Genomic DNA, 25,213 nt, shown 5'->3' with positions numbered 1-25,213 from the left:
TCAATAGGTTTTGAATTTCACATTGCATTATGTTGTCTCCTGCGAGCTTATTCATGCCTTACTCTGTAATGTCTGGAATATATGCTATAATAAGAAAAAAATATCAACCCTGAAAATTTTTTGTGAGAAACATTAGTGTAGTTCTCAATATATTAGTGGGTATTGGAGGATTAATAATGAGTCTTGAGGACATAGTAGAAACTTTACAAACTCTGTTTATTCTTCAAGGTATTCAGCATTGCTATTGTTATGATGAATTGGTTTGTCTTCCATAAACAAGAAGACCTTGTACATTAACTGTAGCAATGTCAATATGTTCTTAGTATACCAGTCAGCTATGTTATAATCTCAAAGGTAAGAATATTGATTTGAGAGCACACTTAACCTGGAGGATTGTTCTTTTTCACATACTATGAATCTTCTCATATTACCTTAAAGGAAGAAAGAGAGTAAGCAATGGACATCCTCCCACCCCTCCTCCACTTCAGCAACATACTATTGTGAGGCCTGGCCACATTCCTTCCACCAATGAGTAAATTCTCTAATGGAGGGCACAGCTTTCTGCTTTGCAGAGGGTGGGGTGGGGGAGAGCGTGTACTCAGGATACTCTTTGCAGTGTTACCTAACTTTAGTGGCTTTCATGAATACAGGACTTACAAAACTTGATATCCTAATTAATTTTCACCTCTAATGGCACTATAGAGGTGTACAGAGACCCTTTGCAGTATGCAAGAATGACAACGATGCATCTAGAATGACTTCAAACGGGCAGTTTATCAGACACACTCAAGAAGCATTTTTGGGTGATGGGAGACTTGTGCTGGGTTCTCCCTGAAATCACACAAAAAGTATCAGGGTCACCAAATGTGGAGGGCTCTATTGGCTTCTCCACAGAGGATATGCAAGGGCTGGGGCTACTGTCTTGTTCATTGTGTATCTCCCAGATGAGGGGTGAAGGCAGGACAGCAAACTTGGATTGTCTTTGTTCACATGTGACTATCTTAAGGCAGTGGAATGGTCCCAAACTATGCGCAGTGAGATTTTTTTGTGGTCTCTGTGATGAAGGTATGCAGGTTCACTTCTGGAGGGGAAAACCCGACATAAAAAAGAAGAAAAAAAAGGCCTCCAATGTGGGCTTTGGCTCTTAAAAGGTACGCGAACAGGGAATTAGTAATTGGAGGAATTCAGGGACAAAGAAAGCTTGGGGAGGAAATGAAAACAGAAAATCATGATTTCATAGCAGATTAAATTAAGGTAGAAAAAGAGAGGCCATGCTAAATGTAATCAGTCATTGATTCCCTGTGGGGGATAATAGAATAGGCAATGCTGCTGAGACTGTGCGCCAGTTACATTCATAGCCAAAGTATGCATACAGCTGTTGTTTTGAGATAGCATTTCTCTGTAATGTGCCATTTTGTTTTATTCCTGTGAGTGGTGAAGCGATAGCTAGTTTATTTGAAATCCATCAATGTAAAATGCATTGCAAACAAAGGCTGTGCATGCTATCACGTTATCCTTCTCCCCATTTTTATAGTCTCTCTACATAAATATGTACACCTTCCTTCAGATTGTTCAGTTTAGGGGCTGTACATGAGTGACTTGTGGAGTACACTGGGCTCTTGCTCTGCATAACAAGCAAAAATTAACTCAATTGTGTAGAAAACCATCTTATTTATGCTGGTTTAGAATGAAGTAGCTCAGGTCTTAAGGGAAATGTACTATTGTGTCTTGCTTGGTACAAACACAAATATATATGCTGATGATGGGCTTGTGCAGTTTTCTGCCACATCCTGAGCACTGAGCTGTCTGTCTTCAAGCATCCTTAGTTCACCTCTGAGTAAATGTTTTGTCCACCTTGTATTCCTGCAGCTATTGTTGGAGACGCAGTTGGAGGTGTTCTCTGTGATAAGATTAGGCCAATTCTAGTACAGTCAGGACCTTCTTCTGTCTCAAAGACTTCATATCTGAAACAGCCAAAGAGACAAACTTAAGGCAAAGAAAAATTTTTAACCAGAAATTTCATCTGTAAAAATCAGAATATAATATCAGGCTGATTCTGAGGAGTAGGGTAAATAATTTGCCATAATTTTATCATATATTTTCATTCTCAGTTTTTAACTGTAATTAAATGCCAAGCTCTTTACCATATTCTGCTGGAAAGTAATAACATCAGGAGCAATGGAAACCAAGGAGATGAAAAATCAATGTATTTGCATACACAGCGATACAGTTTCTCTATTTCATTATTTGCCTCAGCTAGGCCAGCTGCTCTGTGTTAAGCTACACTCATTGGGGTGTTGCCTATAGGAATTACTGTAAGATATATTGTAGAGAATTTAGTGTAACAACAAAGAGAATGAGCATTAAATTAGTCCTTTGAAGTTATACCAGACCTCGCTCAGTTTTTTTAAGTATAACAGTGAAATATTATTAAAATTCACACATCTAATAGATAATCTGTTTATTGCTAACATTTCTATTTTAGACTTGGTCAGCGCATACACAGGCTTTTTTTCAGCTTAAACACCACTTGTTTTTCTAAACTAATGACAGGCAGTAAGGGAGATTTAAAGCAAATGGATTTATGATAGAAAATAAAACTAGAATTAGCTTTGTGAGCAGAATTTAAGAGCTATACAAAGCATTGACCTCTGTCCTGTTTACACATCTTTAGCTTTTTGTCAGGTAAACGTTATCTGCTGCTTTCACCGAGCTAGTATTTGCTTTCAGTTACCACTTTCTTTTTCTTGGCTACTGTTACAGATTGTACCTGTAGTTTAATTATATTAAATTATCTCTGTGATTCCTAATATGTGGTATCTGTCAATGAATATACAGCCACAAGGGAAGGTTTTATCTGTGAATCGGGGAAAAGTTTTTTGTGCGGAAAGCTGCCTTGGAAACAGGTGTTGAAAACCCCAGGTGTCTCTCTGGCCTGGTTCCCGGGGCACCCCCACCCCAGGTGCCGCCAGTGCGGCTGGGGGGCCCAGCTGGAACTGGCTGGAGCCGGCTGCACCCAGCGCAGGGCAGCCCCAGGCTCCTCTCACAGAGAGCTCTCAGCCCTGCTTACAATGCCTGGGTGCAGGCCCCTGAGACACTTTTAAATATCATTCCCAGCACTAATGTTTATTTTCCTGTGGAGCATATCAGCAAAAAAAAAAAAAAAAATTCAGTTTGAAATTGTGATTTCAATCTTCTGAAGAACTGCAACTTTACATCATTATCCTTGCTGTGAAAAGGGACTTTGAGGTAAGAAAACGTTTACCGAGATTATGGAAATGGGGACATTTTATTGTAACATTTTTGAGTGGAATGGAAAGCTTTTTACCGTTTGAAATTAAAAGAGTGTATGTCACTTTGCATAACTGGCCTGATAGAGAGCCAGGCTGAGGTGAACAGTGCGGGAGGGACGAGGCATCAGCAGCCCTGGCTCAACAGGCACCTCCCGCTACGTATCTGGAGATTGCCAGCTGGCTTTACACTGCACAGGTTTTCTGGTGTGGTTTTATTGTGAGGGAGATGTGTAGGTTTTCTATGGTTTTCCAGTTATTACATGCACTAAATGTTACGCTTTTTTGTGTGCTGCCTTCAAAAAAACCCTCTCCGTGTCCTTGTAGTACAACGAAATCTTCCCCATTTGGCTTGAACTGCTGAAGGAGAATATGTTGGTAAGATTTTTACAGAAGGAAAACTTGGATTTTTCAGTAATTTCTCTCTAAGGCTGCCCTTTTTGTTTGAAATATCATTCAAGCAGGAAATTCCAGTTTTCATTTTGTTTTTACTTAAGAAATACTTTGAGGTTTTTAAACTAAAAACCACAACCCTAAACTTAGAAAAAAATGTAATCTAAATTGAATGTTGGTTGTTGGGGTTTTTTTTTGAAATTTAAAAATTTATTTTCAATAGTTCAAAACTTGTGAAAAAATGTTCAGATTCCTTTCTCCTTCCATTTAAACAAGTGGTTGTATTCCTGTTTTCTTCAGCGGATGAAACATTGTCTTCTACTATTTTCTAACAAATCTTTGAAATAATTTTTTGATGTTGTATACATTTTCATGCAGGTTTGCTGATAGCTAAACAACTTCAGGTGTTTTAATTTACTGTCTAGACAAATTGCAAAAAGTTTGTGCAACTTCAGGGGATATGCCTTTTAAGTTTCTTTCCAAAAAGGTAATACAAAAAATACTGAAGCTTTTAGTTTACAATTATGCAGCGAAGGAAGTTTTTATAATGACATCATCAAGCCCATCAAAAAATAAAGGGACATCCAGTTTTCAGACACTGAGAGTGGAACTTGTGTTGGCTAATTTTCAGTATCCCCAGCGTAGTGCTAGCTGTTTGAGTGGCCGGGACGCTGAATCAGTACAGTCAGTGGCGTCTACAGTCTGATCAAATATGAATGCCAAATTTAGGCTCAGTTTAATTCCTTTGTCTTTACCAATTATGTCTCCACTGGTGCAGTAAGAGTTCAAAGCAACTCATTCAGTTATAGATATCAATATTGTAGATACCAAAGGTCAGATGATTGGAACTGAGTAAGAAAGATGATTTTTCTGTATTGCAATGTGTGCCTTGTCTCATTGTTGCGTTGCCAAGCGTTGATGAATCAATAGAGCCAGATATTAAAAACAGATGACTTGAAATCTGAAGTAGCAAACGTTTGATACACTAGGGTCTTTCAAATATTGACTAACAATAACTAAAAAATAGATCAGTACTTTTAATTTAATCTTTTAATTTATACTGTTAAAGATCAATGAGCTTCATCAAAATACAAGAGATTGGAATAGAACTCAGAAGATAGCTAACCTTCAAGATCAGAAGTATAAATTCTGATACATATGCTTCCTTCCTCCAACCCACCAGCTGTCAAATACTATATTGTCAACATAATGCAAACTCTAAGTTCTGAGATCTCATAAACTAGCTGGAAAGTAGGTGTGAGTTTTTTGAGACTATCCTAAACAAGATAGGTTATTTTAGAAAGATGAATTTTCAGTTCTGGATGTGATGCTGCATGTCCACCCAGCATTTATTCCACTTCTATTTTACATTCTCTGCAGCTTTCAAGCCATTCAAAGGGAATTGATATTTCAAAGATCTATGACTATACCAGTCAGCTAGACCCATTTGGGCATAAATCCCAAACACTACACAAATCATTTTAAAGTGCAAAGAAAACAAATAAATTTAAGTTTTGCGGTGGTCAAGTGAAAGCTTGGGGTTTTTTCCTACATCCAAATTGGAATGACTACAAACCTAATCAAAATATTTTGTGGAGGAAAATGAATTCCAGGTTAGAAACAGAACAAATAAAAGAAATAAATAACCACTGTATAGCACTATAAGATTTGTGGCCTAAAGGCTGAGAAAATTAAAGGGAATTTAGCTATAATAAAGGTACTGTATCATAGTGAAGTGTAACGCAATTGTAATGTTAAGTCCATTTTGTAGGAACAATAAAAAAGACCTGAAAAAGGATTTTTAAAATAAACCCTATCCCAAGTGACATTGCAAGTAAACCATACAAATATTTCTCATTGTTAATAATTACTTACTTTAAGAAAATCTACTTGACACGCACACCAGTAAATTCCCATAAGGCATATATCAATACTAATTTAGGCTCTGTATTTCCTGGCATCCTGAACAGCTTGAAGGTGCTTGGTTTTATATTTCATTTGTATAGCTATTGCTTCTGAAATAATTGATTCTAGATGTTGAGAATATTTTTTTTCCCATGCTGAAGCCAGTCAAAATCTTGTCCAGAGATATTTTTCTGTATTTAGCAAATAATTGTGTTCCTGTAATGGTGATAAACAGTATTTCATGTGCATGTCTTATAAAAAGAGTTCAGAAGGAAAGTATGAATAGCATCAAGCCTTTCACGTTATATGAGACACTACATTATAGGATTGTCCTGCGGAGTTATTAACAAAGGCTTGGCTGGTCATAAACATCTCACAACTGCAAAGTACACTTTGCAAACTGAATAATACTAACAGGCTTTCAGCCCAGGGTATTTACCATTACTAAATGCATTAAAAGTTGGCTTATAATCTGCATGATAGTACTCATATATGGCAAAGCTACTCTGTGGAATAGCAAAGTCACAGAGGCATGTAGGAGGAAAGGCATCCCTGTTGTCAGGCCTGTAAAGCAGCTGTGGATGTTTCTTGTACAGTCTTGATATGACAGTGGGTTATACCACCTCAGTATTCAGCTTCTTCACTGGAAAATGAATCCATATCTGGATCCACGTGATCCCTCATAACTTGACATTTAGCAAGCCACAATAAACTGGAGTCACAAACCTCAGTTTTGGTCTTGGCACAATAGATTTGCACTTTTTTCCTGCCAGGTGATCTGTAGTGGGAGAGGAGATCTCTGTACTGAATGTCCCATCTGATGAAATGTTTTCAATTAGGGGAGGTATTGACTTGACAATACAGTAGATTCCGCGCCCCCGCCCCCCCCATCCCCTCCCCGCAGTTGTAGCTTCAATCCTTATGTTATTATTGACCAAAAAATGCCTTCTCTGTGAAGGCTTGACATTGGTCAGCAATGACATTGACAGCAATGATCATAGTTTGGACTATTCAGATGATTGATTCATAAATCTATCAAAATCTGGATGGATTACCGTTGTGCTAGTTAATAGATAGGCACAAGTGGCTGCTGCCTTCATCACAGGCTTGATGTTTCTGGCTCTTCATCCTGTCATCTTCCGGAGTTCGTATGATTTTATATGTAACACATCCTGTGTTACCACTTCTTTTCGGTCGCTCTAAGACACAAAGTACGTTATTCTCTTTCTGTCCTCAGACAGCTTCTATATTGATGGTATATTTCAGAGGTACCATTGATTCCTAAACCCTGTAACAACTGAAGAGCTCTAAAATTTCATTATACTGTTATCTTTTTCCCAACAGAGTAATGGGAGACCTCTGCACGCTCCCCTCCAACCATATGTTTATCTGTGAGTGCCATGTGCAGTGGTCCTGCTTGTTCCCTGCATGCTGTAGGGTGGTGCTAGGACAGCCTTCTAGGTACAGGCCCAGGCCCGTGGGGAATTGCCCCATAATGGCTAATAAACTCCTCTGTGCCATTGCCGCTGCATGTGGGGAGGTTGCAAGGACAGCTAGATAGTTTGTCCTTTGCTGTGCTCTGGAAAGCACATGCATCCTTTCTCTTTTGGGGGAGGCAGGTCTTGGCATACACACACATTTTCACAATGGAGGTTCACCACAGCTCTATAGAAGCACTGGAACAGCAGCACTTGAGAATTTAAGTGGTAAGGAAAAGAGCTTCTGGGATTAGGTTGTGTCCTCTTAGAAAATAGGACAAAAACTTCACAATGTGCAGCTGTGTTTGGTCTGCTGAAAAAAGGGTATATCAACTGTAGTCAGAGGGTAATGCTTACTTTTATTTACTGGCATCCTTGTTTATTATCTTAACCCCAAAGCTAAGGTCTGTAAAATGAATTAATTTCATTCTGAGATTATTTCCTAATGTGTGAGAAAAAACAATGAATGATAGCTTGCTGTGCTCTGACCTGCCTTTTGACTGTGGTTTCATAGCTAGACAAAGAACTGTTCATCCAAAATACTCTGAACTGCCACTGTAGGGAACTTAAGTGAGATTTATCCATCTCCAAATCCATGGAAGAAAACAGTAACAAAGTGCTTTTTTACTACTGCTTGTTTAATGATGATGAAGACAGACAGGGATGGCACAGCTTCTTGTAAGGTTCCAAAAAGCATTGAAACAACTTGCAGAGACACATTCATCTTGAAAGTGATAAACTTAAGCTTTTGCTGTAATCTTTAATTTGTGTCTTTGTTTGTAATGTGCAGCAGTACTCCAGCCAATTCAGATTATTGCTATAGCCACAACTCCATAACTTTTGCAGAATGTGTTTTTGAAATTTGTAGGGGTGAGTTCATGAAAATATACCTAATTTGTGGATCCTTGTTACAATGAGTAATGAAACAATTATTTCATTTTCCTCGTGCCACAGAGTAAGATCCAGGGTAAGAAGAACAAATGCATTTTATTTTTTCTGGTTTTGCATGACCTGCAAATTATTTTGTTCTCCAGCAGTTCATTCCTACACAGTTATCTGGCTCTTACTTTCCAGCTGTCTGATATCCATAAGCTGTAAAAAGAGATCTCTACAACTCTGTTCTGTTTTTTTTCTTTGAAACTTTTTATTGCTTTCAGGGAATATGAAAAGTTTATACTAATTATTGCCCTAGATAGATTTTTGCCTGAAAAAACCCGGGGAAGTTGGCATTCCCTTCTTATTAGCCTTGTCTTGAGCTGATGGAGGTACTCTGCCATTGGGCAGCAAGTCAGACTGGCAAGAGTAGAAATTGGACTCTTCTGTGTTTATGAAGAGGTGAAAATGATTATGATATCAATGCATATAATTGTAAGCACAAAAGTGGGGAGATTCAAAGGCAAAATTATTCAGCTTTTGATAAATTGAGGCTGTCTATTCATTTTCCCATGTATGCCTCTTCAGTTTAAGACTACTAGCTGGATAATGGCAGACTTTATTTTATATTGTATTTCATTTTCTTCACAGCAAGAAGTTACAGCAACAACTGGTGTCACTAGATAGTGAGTCTGTATGGTGAAATCCTGACTTGCATTGGAAGCCTCATGGCAGGAAAGAAAGATTATCCCATGTATGTAGTCAGTCATGCTTTCGAGTGTGAATCCTTTGAGTTAAAGATTGGGGAGTTTTAGCTTTATGCTTTATCCCTGGCTTTCCTATTGGTCTGAAAGGTAGCAATGGCCAAGTAACTTCACTGTTCTATGCCTCAATTTTCTCGTGGGAAAACTGAGGGAAGAGCACTTGCTTCCTTTACAAAACACTTAGAGAAAAGCTCAGTGTAAGAGTTAATTATTGCTATTATATGTTATAGTTCTGTAATAATACTTACTACAATATGAATGATATATTACATTAGACTGATTGTATTGACATAATAACGAAGTATAAATACTGATGAGTCAACATGTATCACCCAAGTCATAGAAGACCTTTTGGCTATAGATATGATTCTTCTGCAGAAAGAGTGAAATGAAAAACAAAGTAGTTGAGCAGTGGCTGAGTTGAAAGTGTCTCTGTATGTGTTTTGTAAACTGTGGGTTGGTAGCTTTCTCTTCTGAGTTCACTCAGAAGTCCAGGGCGCTGCTTATTAGGTCTGCCACATGTTGAGTGTTTAAAATTGTCTCATTCTGTGCTTAAAAGCGGTGGAAGATACAGTTGAAGAAAAGCTACTGTTGATCTCATACAGCTGATCATCTAGTTACTGTGATTATGCTCAAGCTGATTATTTGCTTTGGAGGTTATGAGAGAAGTAGGAGCAAGGCAGATAATAAGATTTTAATCTTTTCTGTGTTTACATAGGCTTTAACTAGAGTGGGTTCTAACAGCAATGTTTAAATTGTATGTGCATCTCCCCCCTGTATGGCAGAGATGGCTTGCTATGCAACTGAGCTTACTCCGTTGATAGTAAACTTCGTGGCTAAAGTGGTCTGCCTTTATATTAGATTAAGCTGCCTTAGATTTTCAGTTTTCATGCCTATTACAGCTGGGGCAGTTATGTAGCAGGTGGTATCTCTATTTTCTGTTATCAGCGAGCAAGCTTACGTTGTGTGGATTTGTATTTCAAAGAGGGGTTTCTCTTTGAGTGTATAACATGCCACTCAGATTCTTAAATTGTTTTCTCATTGTAAAGAACAGCTTAGTCAGAATCAGGCACTTCACAGAATTACCTCTGAATATCAAAGTACCCAGGGTTTTTTTGCCTTTTAAAATTTCTTGCTTTTAAAGTAATGATACAGAATTGTTTATAACAAATACACTTGGAAAAGCATTGACATCTTTAAAATGGGATTAGCAATTGCCTTAGAAACTGCAAGGAACTCGCATAGAAATTCACTTGTGAATTCACTTCCTGTGGATTTTAGGTGATTTGGGGTGTTTTCCAGCAAACTAATGGATTTCTTTATAACACTAAATATATATTAAGGAAAATGTTTTACATGGGAGATAACATCATATATATACATGTGCTTACCTACATGGATGTATGAAGAGGTAAACTTTACTGACATTAAAAAGCATATGAGTAAAAAATCATAATGGCATTCATTCTGATTCAGCAGCACCTTATACATACTTGCTTAACATGGGCAATCTCATCTCTTTTCATGGGGCTTTTTCAGATCTGTCTGTCCATTGATGGAAATGGATCCCGTTGACATTGTTTCAGGCTCTTAAAGCATATGCTTATTTTAAAGGCCTATTTTTTATCATTCTTCAGTGAAAAAGATGGAATTATTCACATGATAAAACCTCTCTACTGAACAAAGTTTGTAATTAGAGCTACTGTGAAAAATAGTTCTAGTCTGGCCAAGATCTTGTTTCATATTGTCTGGATAGATTTATGTTTTAGTTAAGATACCTGGAAGAATGTTGTTTAAAAAAAATTCTTAAGTTCTTCAAGGTTAGATGTCATTGTATTCTGAAGTTTTAGCTAGGATAAAGAGCACCGTGATAAAGCACTATTTTTTGGGCATCATTTTGGCATCACCTGTTTTAATTCTCATTAAAAAAAAAGGTTAAAATAATTAAGCAAAGCCATAAGTGGGAGTATACCTCTTAACTGAATTCAGATCAGACGAAAAGAAATACACTAGGCAGGAGCAAGAACCACAGTTAGTTTTTATATATGAAATGTAGCTATCATAACAAACATGGGGTTTGCCCTTATATGATCGTGCTGGTCATGTCAAATTTGGAGTCATTTTTGTGTGTGTGTGATTTTTGTTAACCAAATGTTTAATGATCAAAAATCAGCAACAGTGCCATGTTAGAAAACTGTTAAATCACTGTCAGTTCCAACAAACAAGCTAAATGATAAATGCGTACAAGCAGAAATAGAATTAATCCTTCACCAGCAACTTTCGCTGGCTTCACTTAACATACAGTTCTTTAACAGACCATACAGATTTGGCAGGTCGTTGGTGTAGGGGCACTACAATATGACTGAGTCATGGGAACGCTTATTTAAAAAACAAAGCAAAAAATCCAAACAAACCAACCAAAAAAAGAAGGCAAGACAGCAAATTTCACCTCCAACATGCACAGCAAGTATGACTTTTTCCACAACCACTGCAAAAATATAATGCCAAAAGTGGACAGCACTTCAAAGTAAGATATAGAAACAATTATTATCTGTTGTCTGAAACTACATTTGTTGTTGTTGTAACTTCTCTCTTTTGGTTTAGGTTAAAAAAGGCAGAGATGTTGCCATCCAGGCAGGTTTCTATACTATTCCACCTTCTATTGAGAAGCCGTAAATGAACCTTATAAAAAGGTTTCTTATTAATATAGTCTTCTATTACATATGTCTGATGTAGCAAATTATGCTTACATGGAAGACTGCGGCATAACTCAGTCCTGAGGATACATCACAAATTTCTCCCTCCCTTATACCTGGTTTTTCTTTATGTAGTACAAGAACTGGCTGGTGTATTTCCTGAACTGTGGTGTGCATCTCTTCAACTGTTCAGAACTTTGTTGCTTGCCCTTCTCCCAGTTATTTTTTTGGTGTAAAATAAATTCCTCAGTTTTTCATGAATGGCGCACTGATTTTAGTACAGAATGTTCCTTTTTAAGTGCTACTTTGTAATGCATGTAGATTTAACATCTTTCCAGAAGCAGCAAAAGTAAAAAACATCTGATACACTACTGCTTGATTTGTAACAAAGGAATTAAAGTAGACAAAAGAAAGAAGCTAACTAAATCAGTTACGAGGGACCTCTTTCAAAACTGTGTGGAGACTGTTTCAATATACCATATTGGAGGCCCAGAGCAAATACATAGTACCTATCAGAGAAGACTCTGAACCAGCCGCAGAAAGCTAAAATGGTTGAACAATTGTGTGAATGTAAATACAAACAGCATAAAGTTAAATCACAGTGGCTTTAAGTTAAGAGCATGCAGAAAAGCTTGCAAGGATTGCATTGAGAGAACAGTTTTTCAAATAGGTCAGGTCCAGCAAGTCTTAAGAGAGTCTGTATGTTGAGCCAGAAATGACTGAAACATTTTCAAGAGTGTTCAGTGAATTCAAATTCATCCATGTTCATTATGAAAGTTGTTGGTAGGATTCTTCCTCCAGTCTTTACAGTGGACATCAGTACTGCTCTTCACCAAGCACTGGTAAAAAAACCCACAGAAACTGACAGAATGAATAGCAATAAGTCTTCAAAACCCTGTATTCTTCCTTCTACTAAAGGTGATGGCTAAACTACTGGCTGTGGTGTGTAACTATGCTAAAAAGTGCCTCTGCTGGAGTACTGCTACTGCTGTCTCTGCTTCTAGAACACCTTTCATGTAAAATTCTAGTGCCATATGATAAATGGCATCAAGGTAGTAGAGATGTTTATCTGAAGATAAGTTTAGTGAGAAACTTGTTTGCTGGTAAACATGGATGTAAGACACTAAACAGGTAAGCTGCATGATGTTTTATATGACTAGACACTTTGAATATTTTCATGGGGTGTGGTTTCAAATCAAAGCCCTGGGTTCAACAGTCGGGCCCACTGGGTTTTGGCAGCCTTTCTGCTGAAGTCCAGTATTACCAAGTCAAGTTTTCAAGGTTCTAAAAGAGCCTGCTAAACACAGCTTGTATATATAAATGTTCTTTTCTACCAGTTGACATAAAAACACTTGTAGTGTAACCTGTGAAACAGTTAATGTACAGTTACGAAGAAATAACCTAGCTGTGATGCTGAAGCATAAATATTTCAAAGTAAACCTAGTATTTAGGGTACAGTCTTATTAATGATGTTCTAAACATATTTGGTATATCAGCTAAATCCTTTTGAAGATTCCTTTCCTTTTCCTTGCCTAGTCTTCATTTTTTCCAGATCAGTATTATAACTCATATTTTATAATAGATAAAGATGAACATTTCATGAAAATCTCACAGTATTCACTACTATGCAGTAAAAGTTGAGAATAGTTTTATATCAGTACTCCATTTCTGTTAATTATTACCTTTGTTGCACTTCCTTGTTTCCAGCAGGAGCCTCATTGTATTTGATTGTGTCTAAACAAATGAGAAGGATTTTCAGAGTGATTTTATAATATACAGAGATGAATGTTAGAATACTGGCATGATTAATATGACAGCTGATCCTGCCTTAATAATAGACAATTGGCTCTTTGTTACATAAACTGCAACTATGCTTTTCCATCGGGCTTGATAATATTAATCAGTCAAATTTTCTTGCCACAGTAGCACTGAATATTTGGAAAGAAAGGACTGTGGTCCTGAGGACCAAACCATGATGATAACTCCACTTGTACATGAGATGACCCTTACATAGACAAGAGTTGTGCACACCTCAGTGGTGTGCCCTGTAATAACACATTAGGTAGCTAATTAGCCACATTGGAGTGGCTAAGACTGTCCACTCCTTGGCTGATTGCTGTTGTCTCCCAGCTTGTCTGTTCTCGTTTACCTATGCTAGCTTCCAAATTACCTCCAGTGTTACATTTGAATCAGTTGGGTAGGGTTTTTTTTGAGATTGTATCTCTGGCTTGATCTTGCTTTTATTTCCTGGCAGATGCATTTCTCTGGCACTAGAAGTAGTATTCCTTGATTTCAGCTGTTTCTCACCTGAAGTGAATTTGTGAGAGCCTGGCTCCATCCATATATTTTCTTTTTCATGTTTAGATATGCTCAGTTAATACTTGCTGGTGAACAGGTATCGCAAATCATGCCTAAAATTTATTTCTTATTTTCTGTTGAGTGCTAAAGATGAAAATATGCCTCCCTGTTTTGTAACAGGCCAACACACTTTATTTATCTCTTTTCCATTTCAGAATGGAAATAGTGTTTTAATCTAATAGAAAATACTTTGCAAAAATAGTTATTTTAAAAGAGGCAGGCATTTCATAATTTTTTCAGTGATTTCTCAGTTCAGTTATAAAATCATAGAATCATAGCCTGTGCTGAACACCATATGATAACTCCCTGTCACACACAGGCAGGTTGTCCAGGCTGTAGATTAACTGTGTGTCAGGCATGGAGGCCTCTGACTGGTTCCATGCACTGAGCTTTGCTTTATCAAGAACACCTGGTTTCACTGGAGCTCGCTTCATGCTGCTTCTAGCACTTTGGGAGCAGTTATCTGCCTTCTGGCTTTCCTCTGTGGAGATCTAAACAGAGAGTTATGGTCTTCTGGATGTGACAATTAGGTCGGTGGAAGGCACATGTTCTAAAGTTACATAATGACCTCTGTATGTGTGTGTGTGTCTGTCCTCATGATTTTTTTACTTACCTTGTAATTTAAATATATTCTGTATAATAGATTTTTTTTCCTCTACTTGGGCTCTCAAACACCTTTGCCCCTTATTTCAGATAAACTGAGAGCTGATCGTATCATGTAACAAAAATGTTAATGAGAAAAGTATTTTTTGCTAATTCTAGGTCAGACTATTTATTTTAAAGCTATTATGTAGTGTTAATAATTTCTGCTATTTTCAGACACATGTTTTCATTCTGAAATGAGCAGCTATGGAAAAGCATGTGTTGTAGTTTGACCTGCTCTTTTTGTCTTGGCTTATTTCACTGTGGGGCATAGAGAAAATGTATAAAGTGCAAACAATAATAAAAGAATGATGGCTGTTATGTAGAACAAAATGCTTGCACACATACATGTTCTCTCTTCTTTCACTTGGCTTCTCTCTTGGTTACGTAGAAAGCTGATGCTACCAGTTATGTGCAGAAGAAGAGATGGTTCAAATAATCTCTTTAAAGATGCTACACAAAATCTACTGCTAGAAACTTTTGTAAATCCATGAATGATGAATTGCAAAGGTAGACAAGTAGCAATAACAGAGACTATCAGTCTGAGAGAAGCTGAATATGGACGAGGCTGGTACAGTACCTTTGGTTATTATGAGAAAAAAAAAATGGACTGAAATCGGTATGATTATAGAGAGAAAATGTAAGGAAAGATGCACAAGCAGCACTGTCCTGAAGCAAATACAATTCAGAAAAGGATTTGCTATGGGTATAGAAGGTGAGCAGAGCTTATAGCAAGTTGCAAGGACTGTAGTGATTTTCCCTTCTGCTTTATGGAAAATAATGGTGTTTCTAATTTGTCTCTGTTTTGTTTCCCTTCACTGAGATTTTGATTTCTTCCTCACTCTTATCTCTTCTTGCTGTTGCAGCTTGCATGCTTTAAATTTCCTGCCACGTGAATATTCTTTATGCTAAATTTTTTTTTTTGCTGCCTTGTAAAAATTGTTTTCCTAGTCCTCTATCCATCTTTTGACTCTATGAAGAGTGTATTATGCATATTTTAAAGTAACTGTATAATATTTATGAACACAGACAGAACTCCCACGCGTATAATACAATTGTATAACTCAAATAAAGAGCCTATACAGTGCTCAGAAAGCTCCAAGTAATAACATCTCAAAACAGATTGTGTTGCTTATACTGAATTATCCATCAGAAGCCCATTCACATGGACAATGTTTCACCAATCTGATTGCACAATGCATATTTACACACAGAAGAAAAATCAGGAAGACTGCTACTTGTTATGGACTCTCCTAATTTTCCAATGAAAAATATTCTTGCACTAAAGAACAATCATGTTAAGTTTTTTTCCATTTATATGCAAGCAGGACAACCAGGTGATCAGGCCCAGTTTGCATAGGCTTATGAAAGGTAGGTCCTGCCTGACTAACCTGATCTTCTATGACAAGGTGACCCATGTAGTGCATGATGGAAAGGTTGTGGATTTTGTCTGCCCAGACTTTAGTAAAGCCTTTGACACCATTTCCCACAGCGTTTTCGTGGAGAAACTGGCTGCTCATGGCTTGGATAGGTGTGCTCTTTGGTGGGTAAAAAGCTGCCTGGATGACCAGGCTCAAAGACTGGTGGTGAATGGAGTTAATCTAGTTGGTGGCCAGTCACAAGAGTTATTCCCCAGGACTCAGTATTGGGGCAGTTCTGTTTAACGTTTTTATCAATGATCTGGATGAGGGGAATGAGTGCACCCTCAGTAGGTCTAAGATGACAAGGTGGGTGGGAGTGTTGATGTGCTTGAGGTTCTGCAGAAGGTTCTGGACAGGCTGGACTGATGGGCCGAGGCCAGCTGTACAAGGTTCAACAAGGCTCAGTGCTGTGTCCTGCTCTTGAGTCACAGCAACCCCACACAATGCTACAGGCCTGGGCAAGAGCGGCTGGGAAGCTGCCCAGAGGAAAGGGACCTGGGGGTGCTGGATGATGGCTACCTGAACATGAGCCAGCAGTGTGCCCAGGTGGCCAAGGCCAACAGCATCCTGGATTGTACCAGTAATAGTGTGACTGGCAGGACTAGGAGAGTTACCGTTCTCCCCATACTTGGCACTGGGGAGGCCACACCTTGAATACTGTGTTTAGTTTTGGGCTTCTTACTACAAGAAAGACACTGAGGTGCTGTAGTGTGCCCGTGGAAGGGCAATGAAGCTAGGGAAGGGTCTGGAGCACAAGTCTTAAGAGGAGCAGCAGAGGGAACTGGGATTGATTAGCCTGGAGAGGAGGAGGCTTGGGGGAGACCTTATCACTTTCTGCAGCTACCTGGAAGGACACGAGGAAACGTCCTCAAGTTGTGCCAGGAAAGGTTTAGATTGGATATTAGGAATTTTTTTTCACTGAAAGGGCTGTCAGCCACTGGAACAGGCTGCCCATGGAAGTGGTTGAGTCAGCATACCTGGAAGTATTTAAAAGAATGTAGATGTGGTTCTTAGGGACATGGTTTAGTGGTGGGCTTTGCAGTGCTGGGTTTATGGTTGGTCTTGACGATCTTAAAGTTCTTTTCCAACGTAGTGATTCTATGATTCTTTATTCCAATAAATTCTTTATTATTATGATTTCTAACATAATGATTCTATGATTTCCTTTGTGGCAGCATATGGATTTTCTAGTTGTGAACTGAGGCTCTGCTAGGCACAGGGTAAACACATTGATGTCCTCTCCCTTACACTGTTACATCAGGAGTGTTCCTGTTATTGGACTGAGGACTCCTGCCCCCAGGTGCCCAGTCCACATTCTTACCTTTTGCCCTGCATCTGCCATTGGTACCACTCCCACGTGAGGCTGCCCACGTAAGGGATCTTTGCTTGGTGATCAGGGCACTTAAAAAGGACTTACCTTAAGTTAGCCCCTTCAAGTGCCTTCCTATTGCATAGACAGAAAAGGATCTGTTTGCTAGTCTATGTTTCAGGGGGTCAGGCCAGAGAAATTTAAACTGTGCTTTAACTCTTTAGATGGGGGTATGTTAGCATTTGGAGCTGGAGTTCTGATCTGGGAGTAACAATGTGACACAAACCTATTCAAAAAGTGATTTCTGGTAAAATCATTTGCAGTGATGTTGCCAAACATGTGTATGCACATTGAGGTCTTGTCTTTTTTCAGTGTTTGTTCTGTGTCTGGCTACAAGCTTACTGAGAAAAATGAGAAATGACTGTAAACAGGGACTTTGAACTTCATCTCCCCTTTCTCTGATCACTAGGGGTAGCTGTTCTTCGGCATTCTCTTTATTGAGAAGGCAGTCTTACTTTGTGAATATGGCAAGAAATTATTAGCTAACATGGCACAGATAACAAGCATTGCTGTACTTCTAGGGCCGTGTCATATGAGATATATATCAAAGAATCTGAGTAATTACTTAATGACAAGGTGTAGTATTCAAAAGCTTTTGACCCACCAAAGTTTTATTTAAGGTATAAAGAATAAGACAGAATCTAAACAGGCTCTTGCAGTGGAATCTGAAAACGTTTACAGCTTTTTTATTGTTAAACTACAAGTGGGGCTTAGATATTTCAAAGGTTAAAAAAGAGAACTTTAGGGTTTATTAGCATAGTGTTTTGCAGGCTGCAGATAGGAAATATGTTTTACAAAATGTGATGATACTGATTTGCAATTGAATCAAGTTGTCATCACCGAGTCTCAGGTGAATGAATTTCTGCAGCTAGCAAAACTGAGTAAGAAAGGCTTTGATTTTATTCTGGCACGACTGAAAACTGGAGTGTGTTGTTAGAACTGTGGTGAATGGTCCAAAAACCTGTGGGGGTTAAACTCTTCATAAGGTCACAGATGATGGTATCTAATGTCCTTTGTATGAACCCCCAGTTTTCAGAGTTTGTCTGAGTCTTCTGTGCTAGCTTCCATCACTTTCCAGTATATGTACTAATGAAGGGAATTAATTTAAAATCATTTTTCAGTTTAGCAACTTTTAATATTCATTTAAATATTAATCGGTACCTGTGTTGTCTGTACCTGTTGTGCACACATAAAATTTATGGCATTTGCTGGCTTATTAATCAGTGTGTTGAATGAGACTTTTGACTCATTTAAATATGGATTAAAAATTGGATCAGTGTGTTCTTATAATAATTTAACTATTTTATCAGTGCATATCATTATGCAGCAAGGAGTATGACCCATATTTTGTGAAAAGTATGTTGTAGTCATGCACTAGTAGAGTACACTAATTGAACTGCTTCTGTAATAGTAGAGACGTATTTGGACCAAAGATTTTGTTTTTTGAACATCGGTTTCTCTTTCAAGTGACTGGAAAAAACTGCTTGTTAAAGCCCTGCATTTCAATTGCACATTGCTGCATAGTAAGTCAATAGTAAACCTGTTGAAAATTACAGATACTGTTTTCAGACCTCCTTGTGTTAGCCTTCCCAAGATGTCATTGTCATCTGGCTCATTCATGCTCAACTCTCCATTTTCCATCTCTAAAATTATTCCCTAAGTGGGAAGCTGTTCATTTTCTGCCTGTCTCTGGAGTCTGTCAGTGCCTTCATTTTATGGAACTGGCTTCTAAGTGATGATGTGGTTTTTAATTCCGATTAGTACTTTATAAATTCAGGGATGGCAGTCTTGCATGGAACAACCTCAGAAATTTAAAGTTAGCAAGAACTGGCAATTCCTGTCGTTCTTGGCCCTAGGTTGAACGTACCATAGGATTGATGCTGGATTCCAGTGTCTTGATTTTTGTTTCTTCACTGATTTCTATCATATATCATTTAGAGTGTCTGAGTGTACTGTTTTTTGGTTTTTCAATTATATATGAAAATGAAAGCAAAGCATTGTTTGTGCTTTTTAGCAGCTTGCTCTTACTTTCTTTTTTAGCTTTATCAACACAGTTGCCTAGGGTGTATTTAGGTTTACTGGTTCTTTCAAATAGTGCATTGATTCTTTCAGTTTTGTTGTCTTGTTTTTATTTAGGCTCAGGCTACAGGTAAAATCCAAGTGTTTTTATCTTTCAAAATTATATTGGCTGCCACTAGGTAGGATCTATTTTTACTGGATGAAATCTGTTAAAAGCATAGCACTTACTTGTATGTTGCAAGTTCCACAGCATTGTGATTGCTAACAAACTAATGTTTAAACAGTTAATAATGTTGATTTAAAAGGTGCAACATTTTCAATGAAGGCCATAATTAATATATAGAGTGATAAGTGGTTAAAGATATTTTGCAAATCATGCGATCTTTATCTCTTTATTGCATGAGAAATAAGCAGATATTATTCAGTATATTTTGTTTAGCCTGTTTGATCTACCCTATGCATATAATTTCTGCTATCGCTTGAGTAGTGATTGCTGCTTACTGCAAAACCAGTAACAAAGTTAGCACAGATGTAACATCATTTTTTCAGCTCTTTTAGAGTACGTATGTACTACTTATGTATTCTAAACAAAACCTGCACTTCTTAGTGTTTTTGCAAAGATTACAACCTCCTTTCCTCTCAAAACTTTTTGGAACATAGGTAGGAATACCCAGAGGCTCCAAGTACGCATTGTCCATATATTGTTAGGGACTGTTCAGACTACACTGCTGATGTGCTGCTTATGTTGGATTTAACCGATGTACTTTAAAACCTCATTTTTGTACCAGTCTCTATAGCCTCTATCTACCTGTTTTTCTTCAAATGTCACTAATTTAAGAAAGAGAATGCTGGTTTTTATATGCTTGAAAGTGCCATGGGATTACCACTGAAAAATAATGATGATTTAATGAAATCACTGTTGTGTTGGACATTTCTCAGCTTTTGGGTTTGGACTTGGACAGTATGGAGTGTGTGAAGTGATCCTGTTTGACTATGTAATCTTACAACACAAAGTTACTTTTTTCTTACAATGGGTTTGAATAGCCTCAGGGTAGTGTAAATCAGACATAGCTTCTGTGCTCTGTACCTCTGTCTTGTCTTCTGTTCTCCTCTCTTGACCACTCAGTGGGTGCAAGCAGTTGCCTTGAGAAGGGGATGGGATTCTCCCAAACCAGGAGAATCTTATAGCTGGCACCTGCTCTGCTAACAGAGGCTTAATGTCTTTAGGCAAGGAAAAGTAGTGGTGCAGGGATCACGGCATGTCATTTATTGCCATCTTCTGACTTCAGCCAGTGGCATGGCTCTCTGGCTTTCGTTATCTGCCATAGTCTCATGATATGGTGTATGAGGATCCAAGTCTTTCTAAACCTGGATTATCAGAAGGATAATCTGGAAGCATTCTGGCTCATCTCGCCCAAGTTCCTGCACTCAGCATAGCGTAATGAAGCACCAAGATTGAAGTCTTCCGTAAGAACCTTCACCCTTGATACTTTCATTTTTGAGTCTTGTTTGTTTTGTTCATCTCAGTACTCTTGAGTTTAAATTGTGTCCGTGTATGTCTGCAGTAGCAGTTATGTGTTAGTTCCCACCTGAGGTTTCTTGAGTGTAGCAAAATTGTCCTGTATATTTAATTTGCTACTATTATGGAAGAGCATAAACAAAGTGTATTAGTAATCTTGAAAAAAAAAAAAAAATATCACGAGCCAGAATTTGAAAGTCTTCAACAAACAAAACCAAGCCCCAGATCTGCAAACTCATTTCAGTTCCAAGTACCCTTCTCATTCTTGCCTTTTGAACAGGAAACAACTCTGCCATAATTTATCATTTAGTTTCTCTTGTAATTACAGAACAAACCTTGCCTGAAGTATTTACTTGGCCTTTTCTGCTTAGCTTTCCCATTCTCTTTTTTTTATGATTTTGGTTTTGTTCTTATTAACATTTTTTGCAGACACACTGTCACATCAGATTTGCTCTTTATGTAATATAGTTTACTACAGCATCCCATTTTCTCTTATGGTATCAGCACAATCTGACATAAAGCCTTTTCATGTATGATTGCACTTAGGTTTTCTTGGATCCCATTAATGTGGTTTTGTTCAATTGTTATTTTAGTTGCTTTTAATATATAGTAGTCATGTGATAGTAGAGATACTTTGTCTAAACTGGAACACATCCTTTAGTTAGAAATGAGCATATACACCCTTTAATATCCCCAAAAGATAGACATTTAAACGTGTAGCTTCAGTGCGATAAATTTTAGTAATTTGATAAAGGAGGTATCCACAAATGTTTGTTTTTAGGCAGTGCTTGTTGTGGCAGTTTGCAAGCATAGCACACTGAAGTGTATTTGACATAACGTGTATTTTTAAATACATTTATTTACATACAAAAGATGATGGCAAACTGAAGTTATACTTTCAACACAGAGTTATTGAATATGTTTTATACTTTCATTAACAGTTGATATTTGAAAAAAATTCACTCCCCCCCCCCCCCCCCCCCCGCCCCCCATTGGCATATATTTTTCCTTGTGATTTTAGAATAGGGATGTAGGGATATCTTTTGCTGCAACAAGAGTGGAATGGGAGAGATTACAGAAGAAAGCTTACTTTCTACCATACTGTTCATAGTACAATAGCAAGTATTTTATTCATGAAAACCTGAAGATAGATAGGTCTAATGAGTATCAACATTATCTTTGTTCTCAGAATTTCATTCACAGTTTGACTATATGCTAAACTCTCTCCATGGTGTTTCTTAACATTTTTTTCCATGGTAACTGTAAATATTTATGTCTCAAATTATGAGAAAATTTGGTTTTCTTTGGTTGGCAGTGCTTGAACAGGTGGCTGTCAAATATGGTAAGTTGTCAGGTTAGTGGCTTGGTTTTGTGCATTTGCTATTTTCAGATTTCTATCAGATCCGCTTGCAGTATCAGCAGTTCTTTCAGTCCAAAGAACTTTTATGAAGTAAATCAGATTCAGCTTGGCATATTGTAATCTGTACTTATATTTGCATATGTGTGCGTGAGTATTGCAATGTGTTTGAATAATATGCCTATGTGTATCATCAAATACATAGATATATAGTTAATAGCAACAAAACTTGAAGCAGCAGGGAGATGGTGGAATTAAGATTCTTCATCACACCTATCATGTCCTATCAGTTGGGATACATAAAGCACAATCCTTAAATGCATGCTTAAATATTATGTTTTCTCCACATGAATGATGTTTCGTACACCACACAGAGTCACTCAACAGCCCCTTTCTGATTTTTTTCAATTTACTGATGGTTACTATTGGGAGGAATTTGTGTCCAGCTGTTTCCAAGAGGACAATATAAGTGGGTAACAAGCTGTATCTGGGCCTTTCCGTAAACTGTTGAAAGGAGCCATGCTACAGTAGTCAGAGGCTGTTGTAAGAGTCCTCAAAAACTTCTGTGGCTGGGCTGAGATTGTAACTCTACATGCTGCTGTGTTGCCACCTGGAGCTCCAGAATCACTTGTATTAAAATGCAGCATCTTTGAAGAATCGGGAGATGATGATGATGATGATGTGACTTTTGGCAGCTGGCACTACCACCAGTAATTGCATGAGAAACTTCAAAAGTATCTGCCAGCTAATAAATGAAAATGGTAGCTGACTGCACCTGTTGAGATTATATATAAGGACTTGCAAAGAATAAAGAAGGCTTCCTTGCCAATAAACTGTTCCGTGAAGTTTGCAGTCTGTGTGTGAACTTGACTTCCACCTGTCTTATTATTCTTTATGTGCCAGTCCTGTGGCTGAGAGTTCACTGAACCAGTGGCAGTTACTCAGACCTACATACACTACCTTGAGAAGCAATGAGGGAGGTCTGAGAGCAAACACTCTGTAGCTATTATAAGGAAAAATTGTAATCTTAAGTAATGGTGCATGCTTGTGCCCACTTTCAGACTGGTGCAAGCAGACAGCGTATCTTTGGAGACCCTGCTTCCAGGTCATTATAACACAACCTCAATATTTATTTAATACAAATGCATCTGTCTAATTTTACATGTACATTATAACTAGTGAACAATATTACAATGAGCCTACTTAATATTTTGCTTTTAATCTTCTGACTTTGTGTATTTTTAACATTCTTTAAACTTGGCATATAATTCAGTAACGCATTTATAGAAAGAGGCGGTTACTCATTAGATTTGAGCCATGTATTTCATTTATTTCATTGAAAGTGAAGGAATGAGCATAAAGTTCTTAAAAGAAAAAAAATGTTCTTTGAGGTCTGTGATACTACTGCACTGGTAAAAACCCTCACTATTGTATTTTTCTGATTTTTTTTTTTTAAAGCTGATTTTCTCGTCTTTTTTTTTTTTACTGTATGGTAGCAGTGTACCACCATATCTCTGGCATTATGCCAATAAATGTATACCAAGTGGGTGTGATGTTTTAAAGAAGCAGCATGCTTGCCTATCTTCAATACAGCCTTTGCTAGACCCGGATTTGTAATTTTTATTGGATCTCTTGATAAGACATAAGTAGCATACATTTAAAAATGTTATCTTCCACTAAAAACCTAATTTGAATCTGTTAAGATTTTTTTGCTTCTGGTGTGATGTGTATGTTCAGCAGTGGTAGTACATGAAACTAGCTAATGTCATTGGGTTGGGTATTCAGACACCTTGCCTGGTTCTACTTCGGTTGGGGTAACTGATGTCATTACAAAATGCTGTTGCTGGATTGCCAGCTATTAATTTCTCTGTTAAAAAGCATTTATGGTACCCGTTGCTCCATTATGTATGGCTACCTACAAGCATTTACACTATTGTTAAAATCAATAGGCCATACCTCTAATGGGTATGTTCCTCTTGAGCTTTGAATTTCATAGGTCTGCATGACTCTTACCTTCTATAGCCACAAGTCACCATGCCTCCTGTATCTTTTCTTCTACCTATGTGTTAATAGTTTTCCTTGAGCTTTCTGCTAATATCAAGGACTTTTCCTTACCCTTTACTTGATCTTCACTGCTACATGTCACTCGAAAGCTTACTCTGTACAATTAATGATGCATCAGCACAGGATTTTAACTTACACACATCTCTCTTAAACCTTTAACGACTCTTTCTTGTGCTCCTAGCTTTACCCAACATGATTCCTAGTTACTTTTCCACTGATACCATTCCAGTACATACTTTTATATCCTTTTCTTTCTTTCTATACTATTTCCATGGAGCTGATGACAATTACATGCAAATTTAGATTAATTTATAGTTCAGAAATTATTTGGCTAATTAAGGATGTAAATGGTTAAAAAAATGAAACATGGAACTTGGAAATCTTAATTTGGACAAAAATTTTCTACAGTGTTTAGAAGTTCTGTAGAAAAAGAGCTTCCAACATGAAGTATGATCACTTCATTAGAATGTCAGGAATGTTGCATGCTGAGTTTTAACTTTTCCACAGGTATATTGGAAGGGGGGTTTTCTGTGTAAAAATAAACAGGGAAAAAGCCGTAGAGAATTTCTGCATAGAACTGCAGAGGAATATGCCCTGAATAGCTGACTGTCTTGATCTCATGCAGGATTCTGCAAATCCCTGCCCTGTAGGAGACTGTAATTTTCAGTTGTCTTCCCTGCATAGCATCACATACAGCTTCCCTTGCTCAGTTTGTTAGCTGCTACATTCTACATTTTTTTTCTCTCTCTTTTGTAGCACAGAAACGCAGGATCTTCAAACTTGTACTGAGAGTATAATCCAACAGCCACAGTAATGCTGTGTTTTCTCACTGTCCAAATCAATCTGCTAAATAAATGGCTACGCAGTGGCCTCTCTTCTGGCAGTCGTCAGTGTAGAAGGATCATTCAAGTGCTCTTTTATCAATCTATTTCATATTCTTTCCCCTATAAGTGCTAACAGCAGAAACTATCTGAAGTAGAATAGATTTTCTTTGGTTAACTGTAGTGATTTAAAAAAATAACATTTGAGTATTGAAAATATGTAGTCATGAGCTTCTGGGAATAA

At 37.7% G+C, this 25,213-nt stretch overlaps 1 protein-coding gene across 2 annotated transcripts in view; it reads left to right on the top strand.

Moving 5' to 3' along the window:
- CTNNA3 (catenin alpha 3) overlaps nucleotides 1–25,213 on the top strand; it is a 507,496-nt gene that overhangs the window by 274,430 nt on the left and 207,853 nt on the right. The window contains exon 1 of one of the 2 annotated variants that reach the window (XM_037399919.1): nucleotides 3,042–3,249. The exons of the other annotated variant lie outside the window; for it this stretch is intronic. The gene's annotated coding sequence lies outside the window, so the exon portion shown is untranslated. Of the gene's footprint in view, nucleotides 1–3,041; nucleotides 3,250–25,213 lie in introns of those variants that run through there. 2 annotated transcript variants of the gene reach the window in all.

Source organism: Falco rusticolus, chromosome 9 (genome assembly GCF_015220075.1).
Source record: "Falco rusticolus isolate bFalRus1 chromosome 9, bFalRus1.pri, whole genome shotgun sequence".
Taxonomy (NCBI): Eukaryota; Metazoa; Chordata; class Aves; order Falconiformes; family Falconidae; genus Falco; species Falco rusticolus.
Note: the sequence above shows the minus strand (reverse complement) of the source record. Positions and strands in the feature narration are given on the sequence as shown.